At 42.2% G+C, this 27167-nt stretch overlaps 1 long non-coding RNA gene across 1 annotated transcript; it reads right to left on the minus strand.

Moving 5' to 3' along the window:
* Positions 1–17016: 17016 nt before the first annotated feature.
* LOC115683490 (uncharacterized) lies at positions 17017–17958 on the minus strand. Its single transcript, XR_008816446.1, has 2 exons — positions 17618–17958; positions 17017–17487 (listed from the first exon to the last, which is right to left on the minus strand). It is a non-coding gene; the product is annotated as an uncharacterized LOC115683490 (long non-coding RNA).
* Between the last annotated feature and the right edge of the window lie 9209 nt (positions 17959–27167).

Raw genomic sequence — 27167 nt, forward strand, 5'->3', positions numbered from 1 at the left:
TCCCAGAACTGATTAGATTGAAAAGTTTCATTATAGACATTCTCATCAAAACCCATTACTCCTATATCTTCCAATTGTGAAGCATGACTAGTACCAACTTGTTCACGTGTAGGAATAAAACTAGTACTTGCATGATTTGATTCTGTGACAAAATTATAACTAGCTGCATCAATCACCATCCTCTCGTATGGGTTCAATTGCTCATAATAGCCACATTCTTCCCTAACTGAAAATTGGTCACTTCTTCCATATCCTTCATCAGATATAAATGGTTCACCATGGGAAGTCCAATTATAATAGTTTGGACTAAACCCAAATCTAGTAAGGTGTTCTCTAACTTTATCACACACAAGAAATTTACCATTACCACACTTTTTACACGGATACCTTAACTTATTTCCATCCATGAACTCATATTTACTACTAGCAAAGTCTAAAAATAGTTCCAACCCAGTACGAAACTCATCTGTCAATGCTTGACGTCCAGGTAAGTTCTTATTATACATCCAAGCCCTTTCTCTTTGCATTGTGTCTGTATTAAAATAAAAAAATTGGGTAAAATATTTAAAATATCATATCTATTGTTCTTAATTAAAACCATAAAATTTTGGAAATTATAATTTTTGTTATTCACGCAACAATTAATATGAAATTGCAAAAATAGAAAAAATTACCATGTAAAGAAGACTTACCCAAATATTTGACTGAAATATTGGTAGGAGAAAGTGGTCAATTTGATGAGAATTGCAACGTCCACTTGGATTGCGAGACCTTCAATTAGACACATACCCAAAAAAAATAATCACTTAAGAATCATTTTTTAATAATTTTTAATGTGCGATGGAAACGGAATTCATCCCTCGCAAATTTGCGACGGATCCTTGATTCCGTCGCAGATTTGCGACGGAATTTTCATTTATTCGTCGCAAATTTGCGACGGAAACTATTTCCGTCACAAAACGGCGTGGCCGTTCGGCCTCATCCAAAGGCCAGCGAGGTGTCGCCGGTCGCCGGTCGTTAAACCGGTGATGCAGATACGAAAAAAACAAAAACATAAACATATATAAAATAAAAGAAATTAAAATTCAACGATGAATAGTCACGAAGCTAGCTATGATACTTACCGGTACAAAAGCTTCACCGAGATTAATATGTGCGTGCGCGAATTTTGCTGATTTCAGACATATGAAAGAGGGAGAAAAGCGAGAGAGAGCGAGAGAGAGAGATAGGGTTGGAATATCACGGGCTGATAAACTACAAATTTGCGACGGACGTTCGTTTTCGTCGCAAATTTGCGACGGATTTGGCGACGGTTTTTTTTTCCGTCGGAAATTTGCGACGAACTTATCGCGACGGATTTATTTTCCGCTGCAAATTTGCGACGAACTTCTTTCCGTCGCAAATTTGTGTCGGTTTTTTTTTCCGTCAGAAATTTGCGACGAACTTTTTTCCGTCGCAAATTTGCGACGGAATTAGCTACGGTTTTTTATTTCCGACGGATTTTTCATCCGTCGCAAATTCTGTCGCAAATTTGCGACAGAAATAAACCGTCGCTAATTTGCGACGGAAAATATAATCCGTCGCAAATTTCGTCGCAAATTTCCGACGGAAAATTTCCGTCGCAAATTACATGTTTTTTTGTAGTGTGCGTCGGGCCTAGGCATTCATCTAACAAACACATTCATAAGAAATGAATTAAACATTCATTTAGGCCAATTGACCTTATTTCTCAATCAAACAAGCAATGGGAAGTGAGCCTTTGGGAGGATCACTTAATTCAACTAAAATTTGTCAAATTCGGACACATTCTGTTTAAATACGATTAACCCACTAAACGATGTCCAAATGATGTGAATTAGGTATCATTAGAAAGCTTAGGTCATGAGGATCAAAGTTCATGCAGACCAGTTTGTCTAATTCCTACTGGATTTTTCTGAAAATTAAAATTTAATTCGGAATGGTAGACTGGACCCGATTTTGTTATGAAATTTGAAAAAAAGGAGGAAAAAATAACAAAAATTATCCAAACCATGTGAACATTTTTATACAATTAAGATTCTCTGTTATTAACAACTTTCATGTTTTGAGTTTTTTCTAAAAATCCCCTGATTTTTCTAGAAAAATCTTTTTTCACCGGGGACTTGGTTGCAAATCGTTTTTGAGGCCGGACAGACCTTATCTGAAATCTTTGACAAATTGACCCCTCGAATGTTGTCTCTAGGTTCCCAAACATTCCATTTTTCATTATAAGACCCCAATGAACAACTTTTAAGTTTTGAATTTTTCTAAAAAAGGTCGTCAAGTTTGACGAAATTGCGAAAATACATTTGGATGCCCAGAGCCTTGAATTTGTAGATCTGAACACAGAATCCATTCAACACAATAATCAAACTTTTGAGCATTCATACAGGCTCCGATTTCGACAAAATTGATATCATTGGAAAGATTAGGATCTCAGTGAAAAGTTTCATGAAGATGTTTTATGAGATTCTGAACACAAAAATTTATAAAAATCGAAGAACAAACAAAGGTCAGCCGAAAATCAATTCTCACAGACCAGATAATGGTACTTTGAGTGTCGATCGTGCAGGCCAAATCAACATGAAAATTTTTGAAAACTTTTTAGTAAAAATATCAAGATGTCTTTTATAACTTTTATTAAGGAAGTTTTTTTTTTCTTTTTTTTTTAATTAAGGAAAATCATAAAAATCATAAAAATCATCAAACCGAGTCAGGTTAGTCAGGAATCATTAAAACAAAACAGTAAAACTATTATTCCAGATTCTGATCAAACATTCTAAAGACAATTTAACATAGTAAACAATGTCCGTTCAAGACACACGATATATGAAATTGAAGCTTGAGACGTCAACTATGATTCTCTAGTTGAACACTTTGTGAGATTTTAACATTTAGAGATTCAAATTAACAATTGAAGGCTACTGACTCATCAATATACAAAAATTGCAGAACATACAATTAATGATCCAAACACTTGTGGAATGATTCCTATGCATAGAACAATCAATCCTCATCATTCTAGGCATTCAAACAGTGAGCATGATTTCATGATAGGCTTTGATCCATTTCGTATATGCATATAAGGTTCTCATTTCATCACCTAGTCTTAAACTCGGTTTTGGAGGACATACCTTATTTGATAAGCTAGCTGAGCTTGTACGAGCTATCCGGCCAACACTAAGTTTCAATTTGGTGCCAAGTATAGCTCTCCAGAATCTTTATGATGCGTCAGCTAAAAATCAGGTGTCAACAGGATACTGCTTGCAGCAATCATATGTCTGGCCGGAATGACTTATTCTCGCAATTAGACTAGATGAATCATCGTGAATTCAACTTCGGGAAGAAATAAAAACAATTTCATGATGGGCAAAGGTAACATCAATATCAAGTCAAAAGATGGGACTAGTGTTTCTATTACAAATGTTTACTTTTTGCTAGGACTTTTTTGGAATTTGCTAAGTGTTGGGAAAGTTTCCGAAAAAGGCCACAAGGTTCACATTGAAAATGGAGTTTGCACCATTAAAAGTGTTGACAATAAGTCGATCACTGTGGTGCAGATGACGCAAAATCAAATGTTTCCCCTGACTCTTTAGACAAAGAATCCCTTGAGTTTTCAAGCGATGATGAATGTCACGCCCCGTACCCCATGAAGCGAGAGCATCCCACCTTCGGTCGATAAATTGCGACGTCCCAGGAAGAGTCGCCGACCCACGCCCATACAGAGATCAAGCACAAGCGGAAGTATAAAATAAACAAACCCAGACAATTACAATATGAGCCAAGGATAGCCATCCAATAAACAACGATCAACGCAGAAAATATGTACATACTTATATTACTATTTTAAAACTCTTTTTACAGTGCTCACGACAACCAAAAAGGAAACACCAACAGCTGGGAATAACCCAAACAGCCACTTCTCCGTTCTGCTCCATCCCTACCGGAGTGCATGCTCGACGACTGCTGGATAAAATGCGATATTCCCAAAAAGAGGTGGTGACCTCGGCATCCTACTGCTGGGGGTCTGAAAATGTTTCGGTTTACACAACCGTGAGACGAATCTCAGTGAGTTCAACCCCTAAACCTAGGCTAGGCTAGCATGCAATCTCCTGACCGGAAACAAACATTTAAAATCATAACACAACCATAATCATACAATTCTCTGACCCTGCAGGTTAGATAGTTCAATATGTAATAATCACGGGACATACGTGGCACACATTATCACACGTACGCCAATCACATGCTCATACACCGAGTCTCACACACTCGCATGCCATTCAATGCATGTTTATGCATGCAAATGTCATTGACATGTCATGCACATTTCTTTGGCCCACTGGCCCACACTGGCACACTTGCCCAATTAATTATTATTACGACTCGAGTCATCAATTTTTCACGGCCCGGTGTGTCTAGCCTGCTTCAAAGTGCATGAGGCGCAGCATCCGATCTGGCCCAGTGTCTCTAGCCTGCTTCAAAGTGCATGAGGCGCAACACTGTTCTCCTTGCGAACCAGAGCCTGCTTCAAAGTGCATGAGGATGGTCGCCTTCCGGACGTACCGGGCATCGTCCTGCTTCAAAGTGCATGAGGACGGTATCGACCCGAAGGTCCTTAGGTGATCACACAGCTCATTATTATCTGAACCCAGAGTATAACGCTTCAGGGTATTTTAGGTGATCACATGCTCATGGCAGACACGCATTCTCGCACAATTTTCATCACATGCCTCACTCTTGGCATACGCAATGCGTGTCCATGTTATGCAATGCAATGAACCACGAGCACCAATATAATTCAGACAACCCGGGCATACCCGGCAATTTCACCGATGAACTCCTAAATTGGTCATTAACCCCTATTATCCTCCCCAACGATTCTCATTAATCCACTAAATTTTTCCGATAATAATTTCTACCAATCAATTCTCAACCCAGTCTCAATTACACACTGCTATTATCTAAGCCAGTCCAAAATGCACCGATAACACCTAAACCAGTCGGAAAAATGCAACATCGGTCCTAATCGGTTTAGGAATTTTACTCACCAAAACAAGGGTCACGACGACGGGAATGGCGGCCGATCACTGATGAACAGTGAAACCGGCGGCGGAATTCCCGGCGGACGGCGGCGGGTGTACGGACGGGCGAACAGTACCCCCCGTACGGACGGCGTGAACAGTACACTGTACGGACACACTGTGCGGACGGCTGGGAAACGGTGGCCCGGCGCCTCGCCGTACGGTACGGATGAACAGTGACCGTACGGACGATGAACAGTACTGTACGGTCGCTGTACGGACTGGGCTGAACGGCGACGTATGGACATGCTGAACAGCCGGGTGTCGACGGAACGGCGATCGGAGCTCCGGCGAAGCTCCGGCGGTACTGTTCACAGAACAGAAATTGAGAAAAAGAGAGAAAAAGAGGGAAAAAGAGGGGGAAAGGGAGAGAGAAATGGACGGAACCGAGGCTGAGCTATGGCGGGGGACCAAGGGGGTCGACGGCGAGGCACGGCGGTCGGCGGCGTGCTCCGGTAGCCAACGGCAAGCTCCGGCAAGGCAAAATCAAGAGAGAAAAAGAAGAGGGGGAGTGAGCTACGGAGGAGAGGGAGCTGTTCTGGCCAGAATGAGGGTGAGAGGAGAGAGAGAGAGAGTTTATCTTGGTCAAACATCTAGACTAGGGGTGCCAAGTGTCAAAAATCAAGCCAATGTGACCATTTTACCCCTCATCCAATGGTTCACATTAGATCTTATCCAATAATTCATGGGCACTTAGGTCCTTTATTGCAATAATTAAGATAAGTCCAAATTTAATTAATTTCCTTAAAATTTTCCCAAAATTCGGAACCAAAAATGGCCTAGGGGCAAAACCGTCATTTTTCCGGTCCCGAACCGAAATTCCAATTTTCGCACATACGCGTTCCATATATGCGTGGCCAACATAATATGGCGCCGGAATCGCGAAATTCATCGCGCAAGCCCTCGAAAATCCACGTCAAAGTTTCGGGAATAAAATAATATTATTTTTCCAATTTTTGTCGAAATTCCAGTTTTTGTCCAAAATGACTCCTGGTAAGCGTGGCCACCCAAAAATGGCATCGGCCACGAAAAATAACCTCATTTGGCCTCGAAAAGCGACGCTGGCATCCCGGGGGCAAAATCGTAATTTTTCACCCCCGGACCGAAATTCCAATTTTTACTCGTACTAACTCCACATGTGAGTGGCCAGCGTAATATGACGTCAGATTCCCAAAAATAGCCTCTTAAGCCTTTGAAAATCGATACCGAAATCCGGGCCCAATTCCGTGAACAAAACTCGCTAAACTTTCAATTTCAGAGTCTCTCACTAACGGGCAGCTGTTTAGAGGTTACGCGTATCGACCTAGGGCTATTCGTATCGTGATGGTCTCGATCATTGAGAGAATGAGAAATTATCATTAGTTCCCGAGGTCACAATCATTAGGTTCAAGTTCCGGACTGATTGACCACGTGCACTTTTGGTCTTGCAGAATCACCTGCGTCCCAATCGTACATCGTTGGCCTTGGTCAAACCCAATCCATTACTCTTTCCTAAGATCAGCCCACATTGGCTCAAAATATTTCCTCAACGTCTCTCGTGATCGGTATCCCTTTCGCGACAGGGTCCCCGGTCCACGTACCATCTTCTAGCTAGCCATACCCTATTGGTTAGTATCCCGAGAGTGATCAGCTCTGGGTGAGACTTACTAAAATGAAATGCGAAATAATATCAGTTTCATTGATCCCGGAAATTACATCGAAATTCGGGCTGTTACAATGAAAGACAGCAACTGTCTCGCATCTTCGATTCGGGCATCTAAATTTTCGTGGACTAAAATTACTAGTCCAGAAAAAGATGGTGGCCGGTGGCATGCCTTTGATTGACTGTCCAGATCGTCCATGCAAATGATGTCTTGTTAGAAAACAACATCGAGAATCTTTTTAAGTTGGAAAAAACCAGAAGAGCAAAACAACCATTGGTGTTGGTATATACAGATATCTGTGGCCATGTTGAGGTGGAATCATTTGGACAAAAAAGGTACATGCTAATTTTTGTGGATAATTTTAGCAAAAAACCTTGGGTATATTTCTTGAGAGAAAAATCTGAAACTTTTGGCAAGTTTAAAGAATTTAAAGTCTATGTTAAAAAACATAGTGGCTTTAATTTGATGACGTTGAGAGCATACAGATGAGGTGAATTTACCTCAAATGAATTGTAAAATTCATTAAGTGAAAAGTCAATTGACTGCCAGCTATACTCCTTAGCAAAATAGTATAGTAGAAAAAAAACCATGATAATTTTTGAAATGGCAAGAAGTATGCTAAAAGCTAAAAATTTACCCAAGAAGTTTTAGGCGAAAGCCGTTGCGTGTGCTGTATTTGTGTTGAACAAGTGTCTAACAAGTAGTGTTCTTGGAAGAACCCCAGAAGAGACTTGGAGTGGTAACAAGCCAGGCCTTTCGTTCCTAAGAATATTTAAGTGCATGGCATATCCCCATATACCAAATGAACAGAGGAAGAAGTTGGATGACAAAAGTGAGAACAGCATCTTCATTGGCTACAATGACACAACTAAAGGTTATAAGCTATATAACCCAGTCACTGAAAAGGTGATCATCAGCAAGGATGTCCAGTTTTAGATATGAAGCCTAGGACTTAACGCGACCCGCCAAATTGTCCTCAGAAGGGGGAAAGTGCGGCATAGCCTGATACACTCTATGTCTAGGTCTGGGACTTAACTTGGGCTCTCTCAAGCCTATACCATATCGCGACTTATGATTTAGGTTTTTAACCTGTAAGTGATTTTTATATAGGAGTCATCACTAATAAATTTAGGGTGGGTTGATTAGAAACTCAAGTAAGATAACGGGAGAATCACCCTACTCCTACGAACTAGAGAGTAAATGAGTTTAGGGACTTAGTTACACTAGTTGAGTGACTAGTGCCCTTTCGGTACCTTTCATCCTGTTCATTTCAGAAAATATTTTTCATATAGTTTTGATTGATTTTAGGACCTATCTCCTAACATGTGAGGTGATCAAACAAGTGCACAATCATTAGTGATTAGCAGTCAAGATAGATATGAAGCCTAGGGTTCTAACCCTTACTAAGGCGACAACATTCAAAACATGACAATTGATGCAATTATATTCTAATTAAAAACAATATGGATAATAATAACACAACATTAGTAAAAATAACATGCAAAATACTATCGCATGGCCCTATAGTATTATCCGATTTAAACATGATCATTAATCAAATAATTCACATAATTTAGAAAAATATTCAAAAATACTAATTTCTAAACTATTTCCTAATTTTAAAAGAAAAAGAAAAATATTTTCTATTTTTTAAATAATATTATTTAATTAAAAATAATATAATATAAATATAATATTCAACCAGGTCAGGTTGGCGGAGCCGGATCGAGTCAGAACTGACCCGGGTCAATGGACCCGAACCATAAGCGTTGAGCCGGGTCGAATCTCCGGATCCGAACTGGGTCGTTAACCCGAGTCTTGGACCAAATCGGGCCCGATCCAGTGGAAAAGGACGAAATAGCATCGGTCGAACCGGTCTATGGGCCAGGCTTGGGTTGCCCCCCGCGTGCTTGTGCACGCGAGGACATCGACCAAGCGAGATCCGGTATCTCGCCGGCCGACCCAGGCCTACTCCATCCTGGTTCCTACTTATATAGACTACCACAAGGCCTTCTCAAGCCACCTGGCTCGCTGTCTGACCACCTACTCGCCGACCGGCAACTAAAACCAACACAGCCTCATTGAGGCATTTCATCAAATAGTTGGTCTTCACGGTTGAAAACAGGGAACTCCAACCAATTTCGGGTCTCTGGCCTGCTCCGGCGGCCACGACTCGCTTCCGATGGCGAGTATGGATTGAGGGAAGGATCGATATAGGCCGGGATTCGCGCGAAACGACCGACGCGAGTACCGGCCAACCAATTCACAAAAAACAGGGCAAAACAAAACTGAATGAACTCACCGGCCGAAAGCGTCGGCTCGAAGGATTGTCGTTGACTCTGGCTCGATGGGGAGGCCCCTGGGGCTTAGTCTTTCTACCTGCCAACAAAAGACCCAATCTTTCTTGCTCAATCTCTCTCTTTCCCTCTTTGCTATGTTTTCTCTCTTTCTCTAGCCGGGTCTATCCGACTCCCTCTGTCTTCTTCTTTGGTCTTTTATGGCCAGAGGCAGCTTGTCTTTGCTCTCTTAATTTGTCCTATGATGGCCTGCACTGGCCTACTCTGTTGGCTTGACTTTTGTGGTTGCTTTAGGCCGATGCAGGGAGGGGCAATTGGTTTCCCTGCTTCTCAGCATCCATGGCAATGGGAGGGGAGGAGGAGAGAGGGAAAGGGGTTGGGCTGAGCAGCGAAATGGCCGGGAGAGGCTGGGCAATAGAAAGAAAAGAAGGAGAGGTCGGTGGCCGTCGGTCCCGAGAGAGGGAAAGGTGGGCAAGAAGGCCCAGCGCGGGTGAAGGGAAAATTAAGAAGGGGTCATTTTAATTAATTTTTTTAATTTTTTTATATAAACTCTAATTAGGGAAATTACTATTAATATGCCTAATTCCTAGATAAGATGCAATTAAATAACATTTTTGTTTTAGGAATTAAGGACATTAACCCCTAAAAATTTTTATAATTAATTTTGGGCAAAAGTAAAAATTAGGTGTCTACAGGAACTAGAACCCAAAAGGTGACTAGGAAAGCATTACTATCGAAGATGAACCATTGGAGGAAGAAACAAAAAAACCTCCATCATCTTCGACTAGTGGTGCATCTTCTCCATCATCATCGACAGGTAGTGCATTTTCTTCACCTATAACAACTTCAAAACCACCATTATGTCGTTCATAGTGATCGTGAGAGGCACCAGCAAAATTCAAGGATTATGAAGTCACAAGAGACGATGATAGTGATAGTGATGGAATCACTAAAAAAACTATGGTAAATTTTTGTTTATTTGTTGAATGTAATCCTATATCCTATGATAAAGTAGTTGTAGATGAGAAGTGGATCCAAGCAATGGATAAAGAAATATTCTCCATTGAGAAGAATGACATATGGTACTAACTTCTGTACATCCTTGTAGGAAACCCATTAGTGTCAAGTGGGTGTACAAGACAAAGAACAAACCCGATGGTCGGGTGGACCGTTAGAAAGCCAAACTGGTTATAAATGGCTACAAGCAAAGCCAGGTATTGATTATTTTGAAGTATTTGCACTAGTGGCCCGAACGGATACCATTCTAATGATCTTAGCACTTGCGGGTCAAAACCATCGGAGAAACCATCAAATGGATGTGAAATAAGCATTTCTTAAGGGTGTCCTTGAAGATGAAGTTTACGTGGAGCAACCACAGGGTTATGACAAGAAATGGCATGAAAATCAAGTTTACATGCTTAAAAAGGCATTATATGGGATAACACAGGCACCTCGTGCTTACGCAGATCGAGATGTACCTATTAGAGTATGCTTTTCAAAAGTGCCCATATGAGCATACATTCTATATCATGCCAAATACTAATGGTGACATAATAATTATGTGCCTTTATATTGATGACTTCCTATTTACAAAGAGCTGTGAAAAGATGTTTGGTGAATTTAGGGAGGCTATGACTAGCCAGTTCAAGATGATAGATTTGGGATTGATGTCCCATTTTCTCGGCCTTGAAGTGAAGCAGGCAATTAATGGTAGATTTATTTCACAGCAAAAATATGCTAATGATATTTTGAAACAACTGAAAATGGAATCGCTCAAACCAATTTGGACTCTCATAGTTGAATGGTTAGAGCTAAAGAAAGAAGGAACCGGTGAACTAGTAAATCCCACTTATTTCAAAACATTGTCGGTAGTTTGAGATATTTGGGTTCTACTAGGCCAAATATTACCATTGGAGTGGAAATTATTTGTAGGTTCATGGAAATACCTTACCAATTACATTTGCATGAAGCAAAAAGAATTTTACAGTATGTTAGTTGAACTTATGACCATGAAATTTTCTATTCTTATATTGACAATTTCAATCTAGTGGGGTACATAGACAGTGATTGGGCAGATGATAGCGAGACTCGAAAGAGTGCTTCTAGTTATGCTTTCTTTCTTGGATCAAGAGTAATATCTTGGTCCACAAAAAAGTAAGTTGTTGCACTCTCGACAACTCAAGCAGAATACATGCCGTTAGCTTCAGTGGCATGTCAAGCGATATAGCTTGGTAAGATGCTGTGTGAATTGAAGCGTGAACAAAAAAGGTCCTGCCAAAATAATGAGTGACATTAAGTCGGCTATTGCATTAGCCAATAATCTAGTTTTTCATGGCAGAAGCAAACACATCGACATCAAGTATCATTATATTCGTGCGAGTCAAAGATAGTGAGATTGATCTTAATTTTTGCTAATTAGAAGATCAAATTGCAAATATTTTGACAAAACCATTGAAGGCGGATTCGTTTGAAAAATTAAAGGAGATGTTTAATGTTGTTGATTTTCAAAATCAATTTTAACGGAGGCTGTTAAGCTATTTATAAAATTGATTACTGTGTTCACAATTCCATCATGAAGATAGAAAGAAATTAACAAGGGCAAATTACGGCAGATTGCGTGCGTGACCTCAAGAATGAAGATGTCTATGTGAAGATCTCATTAAATGCTTGTAGTGGCATGGTGAAGAATGAAGACAAAAGCTACAAGCATTTAATGAAGGCAGAGGTCATTGAAGAGTTCTCCACATATTTCTACACTTGTTTCCAAATGTATTTATTGTCAGTGTGCTTTTTCTTTAGCTTCATCGACTTTTTGTTGCTTCATTTAATGTTAGACTTCATGGCTCATTTAATGTGTGTCAACATTTTGTCCTTATGATATTAAGTGTGAGATGTTTGTCTTTATCATTAAGTGTATCGTAGGTGTTTTGCTATTATATGAGTATTAGAGGGTGATTGTTGTATAAAAAAAAAATGGATAAAGTATTCTAAGGACAATTTCTCCCTCCAATTTTGTACACTTGTTCCAAAATTTCCAAAATTGTCATTATTCCTTTTGGTTCCAACGATCTTAGTAAGAAAACAAACGAACAGGAAGCTCGTGGGTGAGGAAAAAGTACGACCGTGTCTCACATGCAGGTAGCCAAAGCAATCAGAGCTTCTAGAATATGGTTTGTTGGAGGCAGTTATGGGTAACCGAAAAGGGAGGCCGGCAAGAGAGGATAAGGAAAGAATATAGAAACGCTCAACATCGTGAGTCGGCCAATCACCACAGTTCTTTGACTGCTGGCCGCCGCGTCTCCTCAGGGTTAAACGGAGGAGATATTAGCCAAAGATGTTCGTCATCAGAAGGAAGGACAACGATTTCTTGCAAAATAATCGATCTTCATCGGCTCTAATTCTTGGGATTTCAGTTTGCTCTCTCGAAACAGGTTAACCTCTTGCCCTTGTATGCTCTGTTTTTCCCCTGCTATTCCAAGCTTAGATTGCCGAATTCGATTGGTGGATTTATGAACAAATCGTGTCAAACCAAAGCTTATTTGCGATGAATAATGATGATTTAGAGTTGATATACCATGTTTAGGCTAAATATTGCATTGAATTTGAATCTAAAACCTAGATAAAGAATCGGATAATTAACTCAACTCACGAAGAGGAATTCTCATTCATTCAACTGGTTTGCATTACAACCGATAATGCTCCTTAATATATATAGAGGGGTTAAGACTTAGGAAATAGACAAATATTAAAGAGACATGGAAACTACTTAAACAAAAAGGGAAAAATCGACAACTTAATAATTGATAAGATGGTTGATAGTCTCCTTGTCGATGATCTATCGAAGCAAGTTATGACCAAATTCTACCTTAACTTAAATAAACATCAATGGTGCTAAATTTGTCGATATAGTTAAGTAGGATGCTCCTGCATCATTCACCCTGGGTTGTTTGAGATTTGTTCTCAAATCAAAAGAGTCTTCATCTTCCAAACAAGGAGAAAGGTCTCCAACATTAAAAGTTGCTAAAACTCTAAATTCTCTAGGAAGATCAATCTTGTATACACTATTGCCGATTCTCTCAAGAACAATGGGCCATCGGCTCTAGGCGTTAGTTTGTTTTTTCGACGAGATGGAAAGCTTTCTTTCCTCATACGTAACCATACAAGATCACCTAGGTGAAAATAAGTCTTCTTCCGGTGCTGATTAGCTTTCTTCTTGTAAAACTCATTAGCCTTCTCAATCTTGGATTGAATCTGTTCATGGAGCTTTTTCATCGAGTCAGCTGTTTTTTTGCAATCGAAGTTCACTTGCGAGTTAGATGGAATTGGAATCAAATCGATTGGTGTGAGAGGATTAATTCCATACACAACTTCAAAAGTTGATCAACTGGTGGTGTAACTCGTTGATCAATTATAAGAAAGTTCAGCATGCGCAAGCTTCAATCCCAATTTTTCAAAGATTAACTAACCATCCCTCGAAGGAGAGTGGTGTAGGTGCGATTGGTTACCTCCGTTTGGCCTTCAATTTGAGGATGACAAATGATGCTTAATAAGAGCCGCGTACTGCTGCGAATGGCAACTAGCCAAATAGTGTTTGATTCTGTTCTTTTGTTCCCAGAATCAGTTTTGAATAGAAATCCGTTTGTTTAATTTTTTGATTCTGGGCACAAATTCTTGCAAATTTGTGTCCATAATCAGTTTTGGAGCAGAATCAAAAATCAAAAAAAGTAGCTTCTTGATTCTGGGAACAAAAATGAGAATCATTTTTTTTTCTTCTTCTTTTTTTTGGTTTTTAATATAACTTTTAATGTCCGGCGCAAGGGTCACCCTCGCCGTATCTGGCGAGATTAAAATATTTTAATAAAAAAATATTATTAATAAAAAAAATTTAATGGCCATGGCCAGCGACTAGGCCATGGTGAGAAAAATAAAAAAATATATTATTAATAAAAAAAAATTTACCGGCCATGGCCAGTGACCAGGCCATGGCAAAAAAAATAAAAAATATATTTTCAATAAAAATATTTTTTATTAAAATATTATTAATAAAAAAATTATTTATAAAAAAATATTTTACCGGTCATGGGCAGCGACCAGGCCATGGCAAAAAAAATAAAAAAAATATTTTCAATAAAAATATTTTTTTATTAAAATATTATTAATAAAAAAATATTTATAAAAAAATATTTTACCAGGCCATGGCGAAAAAAAAGAAAAAAATATTTTCAATAAAAATATTTTTAAAAAAATTATTAATAAAAAAAATTTATAAGAAAATTTTTTACCGGTCATGGCCAAAAAAAAAATAAAAAAATTATTTTTAATAAAAGTATTATTAATTAAAAAATATTTTACCGGCCATGGCCAAGGAGGAGAAGAAAAAAAGAAAAGAAAGAAATATTAAAATATTTAAAATGTTATTAAAATATTATTAATAAAAAGAAATTTTATGCCGTTACCAAACGCATTTATGTTCTTTTACTATTTCAGGAATAGAAATTTTGGGCCGTTACTAAATGCCTTCAAATGCTCAGAATCAGTTCCCGGGCACAGAATCAAAAAGAATCATTTCTGACCAGAATCTATTTCCGGGCACAAAATGGTTGCCATGCGCAGCCTAAGCATTCTCCATTGTGTCTTTCAAAAATAACTCAAGAACTTAGAATCGCGATCTAACACAATGGTCTTTGGCACTCCATAAAGGCGAATGATCTCTTTGAATTAAAACTCATCCACATGATATGCATCATCCGTTTTTTGACATAGAACAAAATGAGCTATTTTAGAAAATTGATCGACGACTACCATGATGTCATCTTTTCCCTTATGAGTTCTTGGGAGATCCACAATAAAGTCCATACTCACATCTTCCCATGGCTACAATGGAACCGGAAGTGGAGTGTACAGCCCCTAATAGAAATGACTATTAGCTCTTAGACAAGTTGCACACCTCGGACCCATAAAAATGCTCTTGAAGAACCTTGAGAGTTTTATTAACCATGAAGTGATTAGCCAATTCTCCACCATGTGCTTTACGAATCAGTAACTCTCTAAAGGAACTCCCTTGGCACACATAATTGATTTCCTTTGAAAAGAAATCCATCTTGGATAGAATAAGCGACCTAAAATCTATGTTTACATTTGTCGATGATGGAAGAGAAATTCGGGTCTTTCAAATATAGATCTTTCATCAATTGGAAACAAGGATCCTAGAATCCAAAACAGCAAGCATCAAATATCTCCTTGATAAAGCATCCGCTATAACATTAGCGTGGCCAGGTTAATATTTTGAGACAAAGTAAAAGGATTGAAGAAATTTCACCCATTTGCTATGTCTCGAATTGAGTTTGCGTTGGTCGCTAATAAACTTGAGAGCCTCGTGATTAGAATGCATGACAAACTGTTTTGGTTTCAAGTAATGACTCCAGTGATTAAGAGCTTTACAATGGGTATAGAATTCCTTATCATAAGTTAAATAATTCTTCTTCGAATCCGTCAACTTCTCACTAAAATATGCCAAAGGCTTCGGGGCTTGGACTAAAACAACCCCAATGCCAACTCCGCTTGCATCACACTCAACTTTAAATACTTTTATCAATATCAGGAATGGCAAGAATTGGGGACTCACAAAGTTTTTGGTTGATTATTTCAAAAGCATTGTGAGTAGCCTTCGTCCATTCAAAAGATCCCTTCTTCATGCATTTGATGATAGGAGCCATGATGGTACTGAAATTCTTCACAAATCGCCAATGGAATAAAACAAGTCCATGAAAACTTCTTACATAAAAAATGGACTTTGAAACCGGCCATGTTTTTGTTACTTCCACCTTGGATTGATCGATGGAGATCCCATCTTTAGAAACAACATACCCAAGGAATGCGATGCTTGAAGAGAAAAATTGCATTTCTCCATTTTGGCGTAGAGTTTCTGCCCTCTCAACACTTCAAAGACCTGCTTCAAATGAGACATATGCTCCTCCCCATTCCTGCTGTAAATAAGAATATCGTCGTACTATAAGACAATAAATCATTCAATAAAGGAACAAATAATCTCGTTCATGAGTCTCATGAAGGTACTCAAAGCATTAAATAGCCCAAATGGCATAACCAGCCACTCATAGAGACCTCCTTTAATTTTGAAAGCCGTTTTTTACTCATCTCCTTCTCTCATCCGGATTTGATGATAACCACTTCTCAAGTCTATTTTGCAAAATACAGTAGAACCATTTAATTCATCAAGCATATAATCAAGTCTAGGTATGAGATACCTATACTTAATGGTGATATTGTCAGGCTGTGTTTGGTTCAGCTTTCTCAAAGAGCTTTGGGGAAATGCAAAGCAGTTTAACCTAAAGGGCTTTAGGTAAATGTAAAAACTATTTGGTAAACTGTGCTTTGCGAAGCAACTTTGAGAGAAATGCCGTTTGGTAGAAACACATTTAAAAAGCCCCTTTGATGATTAATTTAAGCTTTTTATATTTTTATTTTTTATAATTGAAAAAAATAATGCTCGCAACTTTTTTAATTTAAATATTGACAACAATGTCAAAGATACTGTGTAAACAATTTTATTATAGAAAAATTCCTTTTTTTGCTAAAAAAATTCAAATTGAAAATATTCACATAAAAGTGGACTCTTTCCCAATTTAAAAAAGAATACTTTCATTACAATAAACATGGTAACATATGCTCCGAGGAAAACAAATCATTATCCTTATATATTCTTAAACTTATAGCTATTGGTATTAGCAATTGGATGTCCCATTGTTGCAGTTTTTTCGATCTCAATTGCACCTACATGTAACAATTTTTTTTTCTATGTCAAGCTGCAAAACTGCCCATGTTTTACATCAATCTCAATTGTACCTAAACCTGCTTATGCTTCACTTCACTTTCAGAAAAGAAGGTGCATATATGCATCGTTACAATCGACTCAAACTTACACAGCAAACATCGCTAATTATTTGCAAATGAAACTTTGTTTTGTAGCAAAGAGACTTTATATTAATTAACATGAACTGATTACATCAAGGGCCAAGAAACAGAAGGTTCAACTTCTATGATCAAAATATACCAGAACATTACAAATCCAATGTATATACACCCTTTAAAATCTAAAAGCTCCTGCATAATGGACACTACTGATCTAGAGGTCCATAAATATAAGGTTGCTCTCCTCCACTGAACCACTTCTCCGCAGCAGGTAATCTCCATTGCAACACAGAGATGATCCTACTTCAAAAGTCCCTACATTCTTCGAAGTAGTGTTTGACTGTGAATCTCACAATTTGAATCACAGCATCAACAAGAGGAAGAGACTCAATGCAGCTTGGAGTTCCTGGCTCTCCACTGATAAAAGAGACATGCACAATCACTTCCTTTAGCGGTTTGCTTCAACAAAGACAGTCTGACATTCCAATTGCCAATGCTTCGATGAACGAAACACATCTGCAAAATGCGAACCTAAGTCCAATGAGAACAACCGCACTTGATGAAGTTGCCATCAACTAGTAAAGTGACAAGAACAAATTTGAATGGACATATACACTTCTTAACACACAAATAAAATGCTACCCACTTGCACAATCATCTATATCCTGCAAGAACATCACCAAGTTTATTTCAACAAGACTCAAGTATTTTCTAGTGAGTTTCAACAATTTTGAACAAATTACAGCCAATTCAAGTAAACTTTAGTGAATTTTAGCAATCTACAATAAACTCCCAACATCATTTCAACAACAGTAAATTCTAAAGGACCACGAAGAGAGAGCATCATGCCAAAGACAAACAACCAACACAGAATCAGGACATCGGCAGCATTAGCACGTCCAGGCACCTATCCAGAACAAACCGGATCCTAACCAATTGTTCTTTCTCTATGGACAATCGCTACTTAGAAATCAGGCGATGTGACGAATCCAGATAACCTAATTTTTAGTGGGGCTACATACAATGAATAGAGGGACAGGAGTAGAGATAGTCCTAAGAGAATGACTTCAACCTAAGATTGAGAGGCATAAAAGAATGTGAAGTTGCAGATCCAACGAATAGAGGGACAGGAACAGAGAACGCGAGTTCAAGCTCCAAAAACGACATTTGTATTAGAAAATCTCACCTACAGACAAAGAGGAGAAGGGTAGAGCAGGAGCGGAGCTCAAGTGATGTGAACGAAGTCTAGAACTGTAGATTTAGGGTTTTACTTTTTAAAAGGGATAAAATTGGATTTTTAGTAAGGTTTTGAGGGAAAAATAGGCAACTAACCAATTTTCATTAATTGAGGCCTTCATCATTTAGAAAATGCTGAAAGCTCAAGGTAGGTCCCCACATGCCTTGAGCTTTCGGCCTTTCCAATGCTAGCTTTCACTTGAAAGCTCCTTGGGATGATTGCCAAACACCCCAAATTTTCCTCAAAGGGCTTTGGGCCCCAAATGGGCTTTCAAAATGCTGAACCAAATGCACTCTTAATGGCTCAGTTATCGACACAACGAACCATCCTTTTTGGGCACGAGTAAAGCTGGAACAGAACATGGGTTCATACTTTCTCGAACATATCCTTTGTCAATAAGTTCATCAACTTATCTTTGCAGTTCTTTTATCTTATCCGGGTTGCATCGATGAGCTGTTTTGTTTGATAGAGGAGCACCAGGAAGCAAATCGATGTGATGTTCGATGCCTTTAATGGGAGGTAATCGAGGTGGCAATTCCTCCGAAAACAATTCTGCAAATTCTTTCAACAGGAATGCATTTTCAAACGTAGGGTTCTCTCTTTCTCACTCTTTTTCTTAACCATAAGCAAAGCAAATACATTCTTTTGTTTGCTAGTGGCTCTCTCAAGCCATATTTTACTCAAGAAAAGGTTTTCCTTACTAGTGTTCCCTCTCCAAATTGATTTTTGTGGTTCATGACTCGATTCAGGGGTACAAGAGTAATGCATTTTTGTTCCTTATGAAAAGAATATGTGTTTTTACGCCCATCATGAATAACATTCCTATCATATTGCCAATGCCTACCCAGTAAAAAGTGGCCTACATCCATAGGAATTCCATCACACAGAATCTGATATTGATAATTCTTCCCGATTGAAAATGAAATCAAGGCTTGCTTAGTTACCTTAATATTGCTTCCTTTATTGAGCCATTGAAGCTTGCACAGTTTATGATACTTAGAAGTTGGAATCTTCAGTTTGTCAATCAAGGTTGTTGATGCAACATTGGTGCAACTCACACCATCGATAATCACCGTACACACCTTTCCATTAATAGTGCAACGGGTGTGAAAGATATTTTCCCTTTACTCATCCACTTGTGGAGAATTACGGTGTGTAATGCTCTCCTGATCACTAATAACTCGCCATCATTAGCCTTTTTCAAACTCCGCTTGTCCTTCATATTCTGAGTCATGTTGATCAGAATCATTTTCAGCCTCTTGAAGTGCCAAATTGATCTTCTCAATGTGTGACATTCCGAATTTTGGCCCATTTTTGGGATTTATAAAACGTATAATTCGTCAGTGCGCTTATAATAAAATCTCACCCGGAACTGATCACTCATGGGTTTTTAATATTTTTAAAATTAGAGATTTCGCTAGAATCGCACCCGATCGAATTTGACCGTTATTTAGAGTCCAAACTTTGGTGTCGAATTTCTCGGAGTTCCGGGACGAATTTAATTGGACGGTGTCGATATTATTGTGGCCAGCGTCGGTATTACCCGGAGTATGTGAAAAATGGATTTTTGACCGGGTACGGATTTGGACTGATAGACCTCCCTCATGGTGTGTTTTGACTTATTTTATTTTGGTCCTTTTTCCTATATTATTAATTAGGATTATTGGGGACCGTTAGATCGTTTTTGAGTTTGAACCGTGTCCGTTGGATCGCGATTATTGCGTTTGACTTTTTGGGCTTTCTCTCTCTCTCCTCTGCACGCCGTGTCCCCTCCCCCCTGTGCGCACGTCTCTTTCCCCTTCCCCCATGCAAACTTTCTCTCTCTTCTCTCTCCTCCCTTCTCTCTTCCTTCTTCTCTTTTCTTCTTCTTCCTCTTCCTTCTCCGTGCGTCTGATTCTGCTTCGTCCCGGCTTCTGCTCGCCCATCCGACGCCGCTCGAGCCCGCCTCGACGCGAGCGCCGCCGCGTCGCCGCCTGATCGCTCGCTGCGCTGCCGTCCGCGCCCGCCGCCCGACTACCGCCTCTCCTCCTCCCTGTTCGCACAAGCATGAGCTCGCCCGTGACCGCCTGCGTGCCCAATCGTCCTCGCTGCCGCTCGCGCGGCTCGGCTCTGCCCGCCGCTCGCCGCCGTTGCCGCGGTCGCTGGTCGCCTTGGCCCTAAGCGTCGTCGCTCGTCGCCCGCCAATAGCTCGCGACCTCGCCCGTAGCTCGCCGGGCTCTTCGCCGCCGCCGGCCGGCCTCGCTGGCTGCCGCCGCCGTGCCGCGGTTCGCCCTCTCCCCTCGCCCCGATCTCTCTCTCTCTCTCTCTCTCTCTCTCTCTCTCTCTCTCTCTCTCTCCCCCTCGCCCTCCACCCCCGGCTGACCTTTCCCCCTTCAGCTCGCCGCCGCGCCGTCGCCACCGCCGGTCGTCGCCCCGACCAACCGGCCCCGGCCAGCCCGGCCCGGGCCGTGGCCGGCCCGTTGCCCACGCGACCAGGCCGCGCGCCCGCTCGCCCGGCCGTGGCCGGCGCCTTGCACTGTTCAGCCCGTGCACTCGCCCGTCCGGCTTGCCGTGCGCCCCGGGCACGCCGTTCGGCCACCGCGCCCGCGCGCTGAAGCGCGCCGTCCGGCCATTGTGCTCGCGTTGGCCGGCCACCGCGCTGTTGGCCCGCGCCCGCGCCCGGTCAGATCGTTCACCGGGCCATTTTAGGCCCGAGCCGACTTTTCCCGGGCCAAACTTAGGTAAGTGACTTCCTAAACCCTACCTAGTACTTTGGGTATTTTTAGACTTGTTTAGGGTGAAATTTAGTACCGGCTTAGGACTTTAATTAGGCGTGGGCTAATTAGACTGATTGTGCTTAATTGGTGAATTATTATGGCGATAATTGTGCGGCTGATTTAGTGATTGACTGAGATAAATATGCCTGACTGAATTGTCGTGGCGCTTGTGGGTGAATTGGATTATTTGAATGTGCCGACATGAATGTCGGGTCGGTGGACCGATGTGGGGAGTGTGAATTAAATTGATTGTTAGAGTGTGTCAGATTGACATTGGTGTGAGCTTGGTAATTTGATTGTGAAATGTACGACGTGTTAGATGACAGATTGTGTGGTGGTGCATGTGCATGAGAGAAATGTCCTGAGGCGTGGTTACGCGGGACTGAGCCCGGCTTGATCTGAGGGCTGCCAACCTGAGGCGTGGTTACGCGGGTGTGGCTAGAAAGGCAAGTAATGACCTGAGGCGTGGTTACGCGGGTCGAGAGAAATGTCCTGAGGCGTGGTTACGCGGGACTGAGCCCGGCTTGATCTGAGGGCGGCCAACCTGAGGCGTGGTTACGCGGGTGTGGCTAGAAAGGCAAGTAATGACCTGAGGCGTGGTTACGCGGGTCGAGAGAAATGTCCTGAGGCGTGGTTACGCGGGACTGAGCCCGGCTTGATCTGAGGGTTGCCAACCTGAGGCGTGGTTACGCGGGTGTGGCTAGAAAGTCAAGTAATGACCTGAGGCGTGGTTACGCGGGTCGAGAGAAATGTCCTGAGGCGTGGTTACGCGGGACTGAGCCCGGCTTGATCTGAGGGCTGGCCTGAGGCGTGTTGACGCGGGCCGTGTGAAAGGACCTGGGAGGTCGTGAGAAAGTTGCTCGGCCACGCATGCGAATTGAGTGTGATTGAATTGACTGGTTGAATTAGTTGGAGTGATTGAGTGAAAGCATGGTTGGTGTTTGAGCGATTTGTGATGTGTTATTTAATTACTATTATTGCCTTATCACGTGACGACTAACGTGTAGAGTTGGCATGGACTTGATGGCGAGGTAAGTACAATGATGCGAATTTTTATATGTTATGGGGTAGATTGCATGTCTGACTTGTCTGGGTACGCATTGGCCTACGTGGGGTTTAGGGGGTTGCTTATTAAGACTCGTTCTCACGGTTATTATATAACCATTTCAGATCCGCGATCGTAATCGATTCGGAGACGCCGCCAGAGCACCACAGGGATTGAAGAATAGATCATGTACCCTGTCTTTTGAGTACCCTTTTGTAGAGGAGATAAGCTTGTCAACCACCGCCCCCTTTTGAAAACTGTGGTTCTAAATTGGTAGCCCGAGTTATCGTTTTGTATAGTGACTACTTTATGATGGTATGCAGTTATTGTTTCGTACTATCCCTTTGTCATTGTTTATTGTCTAGGTTAATTAGTTTCGCTTCCGCTTGCCTTTATTGTTGGGTGTTTCGTTTGGGTCGGCGACGCGTCCTGGGACGTCGCGTTCAATGATTGACCATCGAGGGATGACCGCGCGCTCGTAGGGTGCGGGGCGTGACATCCCTGTTGATTTGGTATCAGAGCAAGGTCAGCTCGATCCAAGTGGTCGAAACCTGGAGTGATAAGGAGCGATGACTTTGGGGTAGTCAGTTAGGGAGTTTTGTGTGTCATGCGTATCCCAGACTGTATGATTGTGATTGCTGAGTGGTTTTTATGCAATATTATGTGAAGTGCAGGTGCGTCAGGACTTGAGGTAAGTGCACGAACTCTGTTGGTTGTGATTGGGTGTTGTTGTGGTTGGCTGCCTGCTTAATGAAATGTGTTGTGATGCACTGCCTAGGGCTTAGACTGGTATAGTTGGCCTAGGTCTCTAATTCATGCGTGGAATTTAGCAAGTGAGCCTTGTGAGGACCGATAAGATGAGCGGTCGAGGTCGAGGTAGAGGTCGAGGTAGAGGTCGAGGTCGAGGTCGTATAGCCCCGCAAGATGGAGTTGTGGGGGATCCCAGATTGGATGAAGTGTGGAGGGTACTTGAGGAAGCAGGATTATTATCGGGTAGACAGACGGGAGAAAGGAGCGCGACTGTCGCTGCTGCAGCTGCCAGTGAGATCATAGGGAATAATGGAAATCAGGGGAATAATGTGATTAGTGGAAATCCGGGTATAGTGCGAGTAAATGCGAACAGGCCGATGTCCAAGCTAATTGAGCAATTTCTGAGGTTGAAACCCCCGAAGTTTGATGGGAGAGGCGACCCCGAGGCTGCACCAAGATGGGTAGAAGAGCTAGAGAAAGCTTTTGAGGTGCTGGAGTGTACTGAGGAAGAGAAAGTGACGCTAGCAGTCTATCAGCTTCAGAATAATGCAAGTGATTGGTGGAGGGCCACCAGAGGTCAAGTATTCCCCGCTGGTATTGCCCCGAAGTGGATTGTCTTCACTGAGACCTTCAACGGCAAGTATTTCTCGGAAAGTGCCCGAGAACAGAAATTGGCTGAATTTATGGGGCTCCGCCAAGGTCAGAGATCGGTAGATCAGTATGAGGCCGAGTTCGCAAGACTATCCAAATTTGCCCCCAGGATGGTGGAGGACCCGATGGACAAAGCTAGGAGGTTCCGGGATGGGCTGAAGCCGGACCTTCGCAGTCAGATGATCTCGTTGAACTTGAGAGGCTACAATGAGATATATGAAAGGGCTCAGGCAATTGAGCGAGATTAGACGGATCGAGCTGCCGCTTCTGGGTCGCGGTATGCCCCGGCTAGGGACAACCGTCAACTGGGGAAAGGACCCATGACAGGAAATATTCACTTCCTTCCACCAGCTCGGAGGAATATCGGGAAGCCAAACCGTTACCAGAATGCCCCGTGTAGGTTGTGTGGTGGAAAACACGGGAATGGACCTTGCCCAAATAGGGGCGGAGCATGTTTTACATGTGGTGGAAGGGGCCACCAGATGAGAGAATGTCCAAACAACAAGCAGGCCGGGTCACCTGTACTTCTGCCGCCGCCGCCGCCCCGGAATGGAAATCAAATTAGAGCTATCGAGCCGGCCAATCAGAATCGGCCGCCGGCCAAAGGACGGGTATATGCAATGGCAAGGAGGGAGGCTCAGGACGCGCCTGGCGTGGTCACAGGTACGGTCTCTCTCTGTGATCATGCTGCTTATGCCTTATTTGATCCAGGGGCGTCGCACTCATTTATATCTGAGCAGTTCGTTGAATTATCTGGGATTGAGCCAAAATTGCTTGATGTTATGCTGTGTGTGACTACTCCGCTGAATGATAAAGTGCTGATTACGTTTGGGTGTCCCGATTGTAAAATAGTGATTGGCAATAGAGAAGGAAGGATAGATTTGGCGGTATTATGTATGCATGACTTCGATGTGATTGTTGGTATGGACTGGCTAGTCAAACAGAGAGCTGTTATGGACTGTAGTAGCAGGGTGATCCAGTTTAATCCAGCTGGACATCCTAGATTTGAGTTTGTGGGAAACCGAGGAGGAACCTCGATCCCCTGGATTTCGTCGCTCGAGGTAACAAAGCTGTTGGATGAAGGGTGCCAAGGATTTCTGGCAAATGTGATCGATTCGACGGCTGGAGAGCCGAGACTAGAAGACATAGCCGTGGTGTGCAACTTTCCCGATGTCTTTCCTCAGGAATTGCCGGGACTGCCACCTGATCGAGAAGTGGAGTTCGCGATTGAGTTAGCCCCAGGGACGGAACCGATCTCGAAAGCGCCTTATAGGATGTCACTGTCGGAATTGAAGGAATTAAAAGTCCAAATGCAAGAGTTGTTGGACAAAGGCTTCATTCGCCCTAGTGCGTCTCCATGGGGAGCGCCAGTATTATTCGTAAGGAAAAAGGATGGATCATTGAGATTGTGCATTGACTACAGACAACTGAACCAGGTGACCATTAAGAATAAGTACCCGTTGCCAAGGATTGATGACCTATTTGATCAGTTGCAAGGGGCGTCAGTGTTTTCAAAAATCGATCTGAGGACTGGCTATCACCAATTGAGGATCAAGAAGGAGGACGTGCCGAAGTCGGCATTTAGGACGAGGTATGGACACTATGAGTTTACGGTGATGCCGTTTGGACTGACGAACGCCCCTGCAGCCTTTATGGATTTAATGAATCGGGTATTCAAGGAATTTTTAGATCAGTTCGTGATCGTGTTCATAGATGACATTCTGGTGTATTCAAAGAGTTCCGCCGAGCACAAGGTACATTTGGAAGAGGTTCTACGGACCTTAAGAGAACACGCACTCTACGCTAAGTTCAGTAAGTGCGAATTCTGGCTTCACCAAGTGGCGTTCTTAGGACATGTGATATCCGGGGAAGGAATTGCGGTGGACCCGACAAAGATTGAAGCCGTCACGAATTGGCCGAGACCGACAACAGTAACCGAGGTTCGGAGCTTCCTCGGACTAGCAGGTTATTATAGACGCTTCGTGGAGAAGCTTTCGGCATTAGCGACGCCGTTGACGCGGTTACTAAAGAAGGAGATGAGGTTTGAATGGACGGATAAGTGCGAAAGGAGCTTCCAAGAATTAAAACAGAGATTGACGACCGCGCCAGTGTTAACGATCCCGTCAGGCCCGGGAGGATATGAGATTTATAGTGACGCGTCGTTAAGAGGATTGGGATGCGTGCTAATGCAACACGGGAAAGTAGTGGCATACGCATTGCGACAGTTGAGGCCACATGAGCAGAACTATCCGACGCATGACTTGGAATTGGCCGCGATTATTTTCGCTCTTAAGATTTGGAGACACTACCTGTGTGGGGAGAAGTTTCAGATTTATACGGACCATCAAAGTTTAAGGTACTTGTTCTCCCAAAAGGAATTAAATATGAGACAGCGCCGTTGGATGGAACTCCTTAAGGATTACGACTGCGAGATTATGTATCACCCTGGAAAAGCTAATAAGGTAGCGGATGCACTGAGTCGGAAATCGAGCATCGCGCATATGATGGTCAAGGAGTGGACTCTGTTGGAGGGAGTTCGGGATTCGGAATTTAAGTTTGAAGTGAATCATGTCTCAAGTCTACTTGCAGCGTTGAGGATTGAACCAGAAATACAGACTAAGATTAAGGCTTTACAATCGACGGACCCGGAGACTCAGAAGATTTTGAGTATGGATGCCACAAAAAGGAAATCGGATTTTCAGGTATCCGAGGATGGAATTCTAAAGTTCCGTGGACGGTTATGTGTACCCAGTGATACAGAACTAAAGGAAGAGATTTTGTCTGAAGCACACCGTAGCAATTACAGTATTCACCCGGGTAGTACGAAAATGTATCAGAACTTGCGACAGCATTATTGGTGGAACGGCATGAAAGTGGACGTAGCCAAGCACGTGGCCAAGTGTTTAACATGTCAGCAAGTGAAGGCACAACATTGTAAGCCGGGTGGAATGTTGCAGCCATTGGAAATTCCCGAGTGGAAATGGGAACACATCACGATGGACTTTGTAATGGGATTACCGAGAAGTCAAAGGGGTCATGATTCGATTTGGGTGGTAGTCGACCGATTGACAAAGTCAGCGCATTTTCTACCAGTACGAAAGGACTTCGCCTTGGAAAGGTATGCCGAGATTTACGTGCGACAAATAGTCCGTCTGCACGGAGTGCCAGTGACAATCACTTAGCACCGGGATCCTAAATTTACTGCCGCCTTTTGGAAAAGTCTTCATGCGGCATTAGGAACGGTTACGTTTAGCACGGCCTATCATCCCCAGACGGATGGCCGTCCAAAGGACGATTCGGACCTTGGAAGACATCTGCGAGCATGTGTTTTGGATTTTAAGGGTGGTTGGGAGGAAGCTACATTTGGTGGAATTCGCCTACAACAATAGCTATCAGCAAAGTATCAGAATGGCACCATTCGAGGCACTTTATGGCAGGGCTTGCAGAACACCGGTTTGTTGGGATGAAGTTAGTGAGAAGAGCATCACAGGTCCCGAGTTGGTTCAGCAATCAGTCGAAACAGTCAAGGTAATTCGGGATAGGCTTAAGACCGCTCAGAGCCGCCAAAAGAATTATGCGGACCGGAGACGTAGACCTTTGGAATTTCAAGTGGGGGACCACGTTTTCCTCAAGGTATCGCCTATGAGAGGATTATCTCGGTTCGGTAAGAAAGGGAAGTTGAGCCCGAGGTACGTGGGCCCATTCGAGGTCTTAGAGAGAATTGGTACCTTGGCCTATCGTCTCGCGCTACCACCAA

The sequence above is a fragment of the Syzygium oleosum genome, unplaced genomic scaffold, assembly GCF_021117445.2.
Source record: "Syzygium oleosum isolate NSW1041296 unplaced genomic scaffold, Sole_v2.1 Sole_v2.04, whole genome shotgun sequence".
Taxonomy (NCBI): domain Eukaryota; kingdom Viridiplantae; phylum Streptophyta; class Magnoliopsida; order Myrtales; family Myrtaceae; genus Syzygium; species Syzygium oleosum.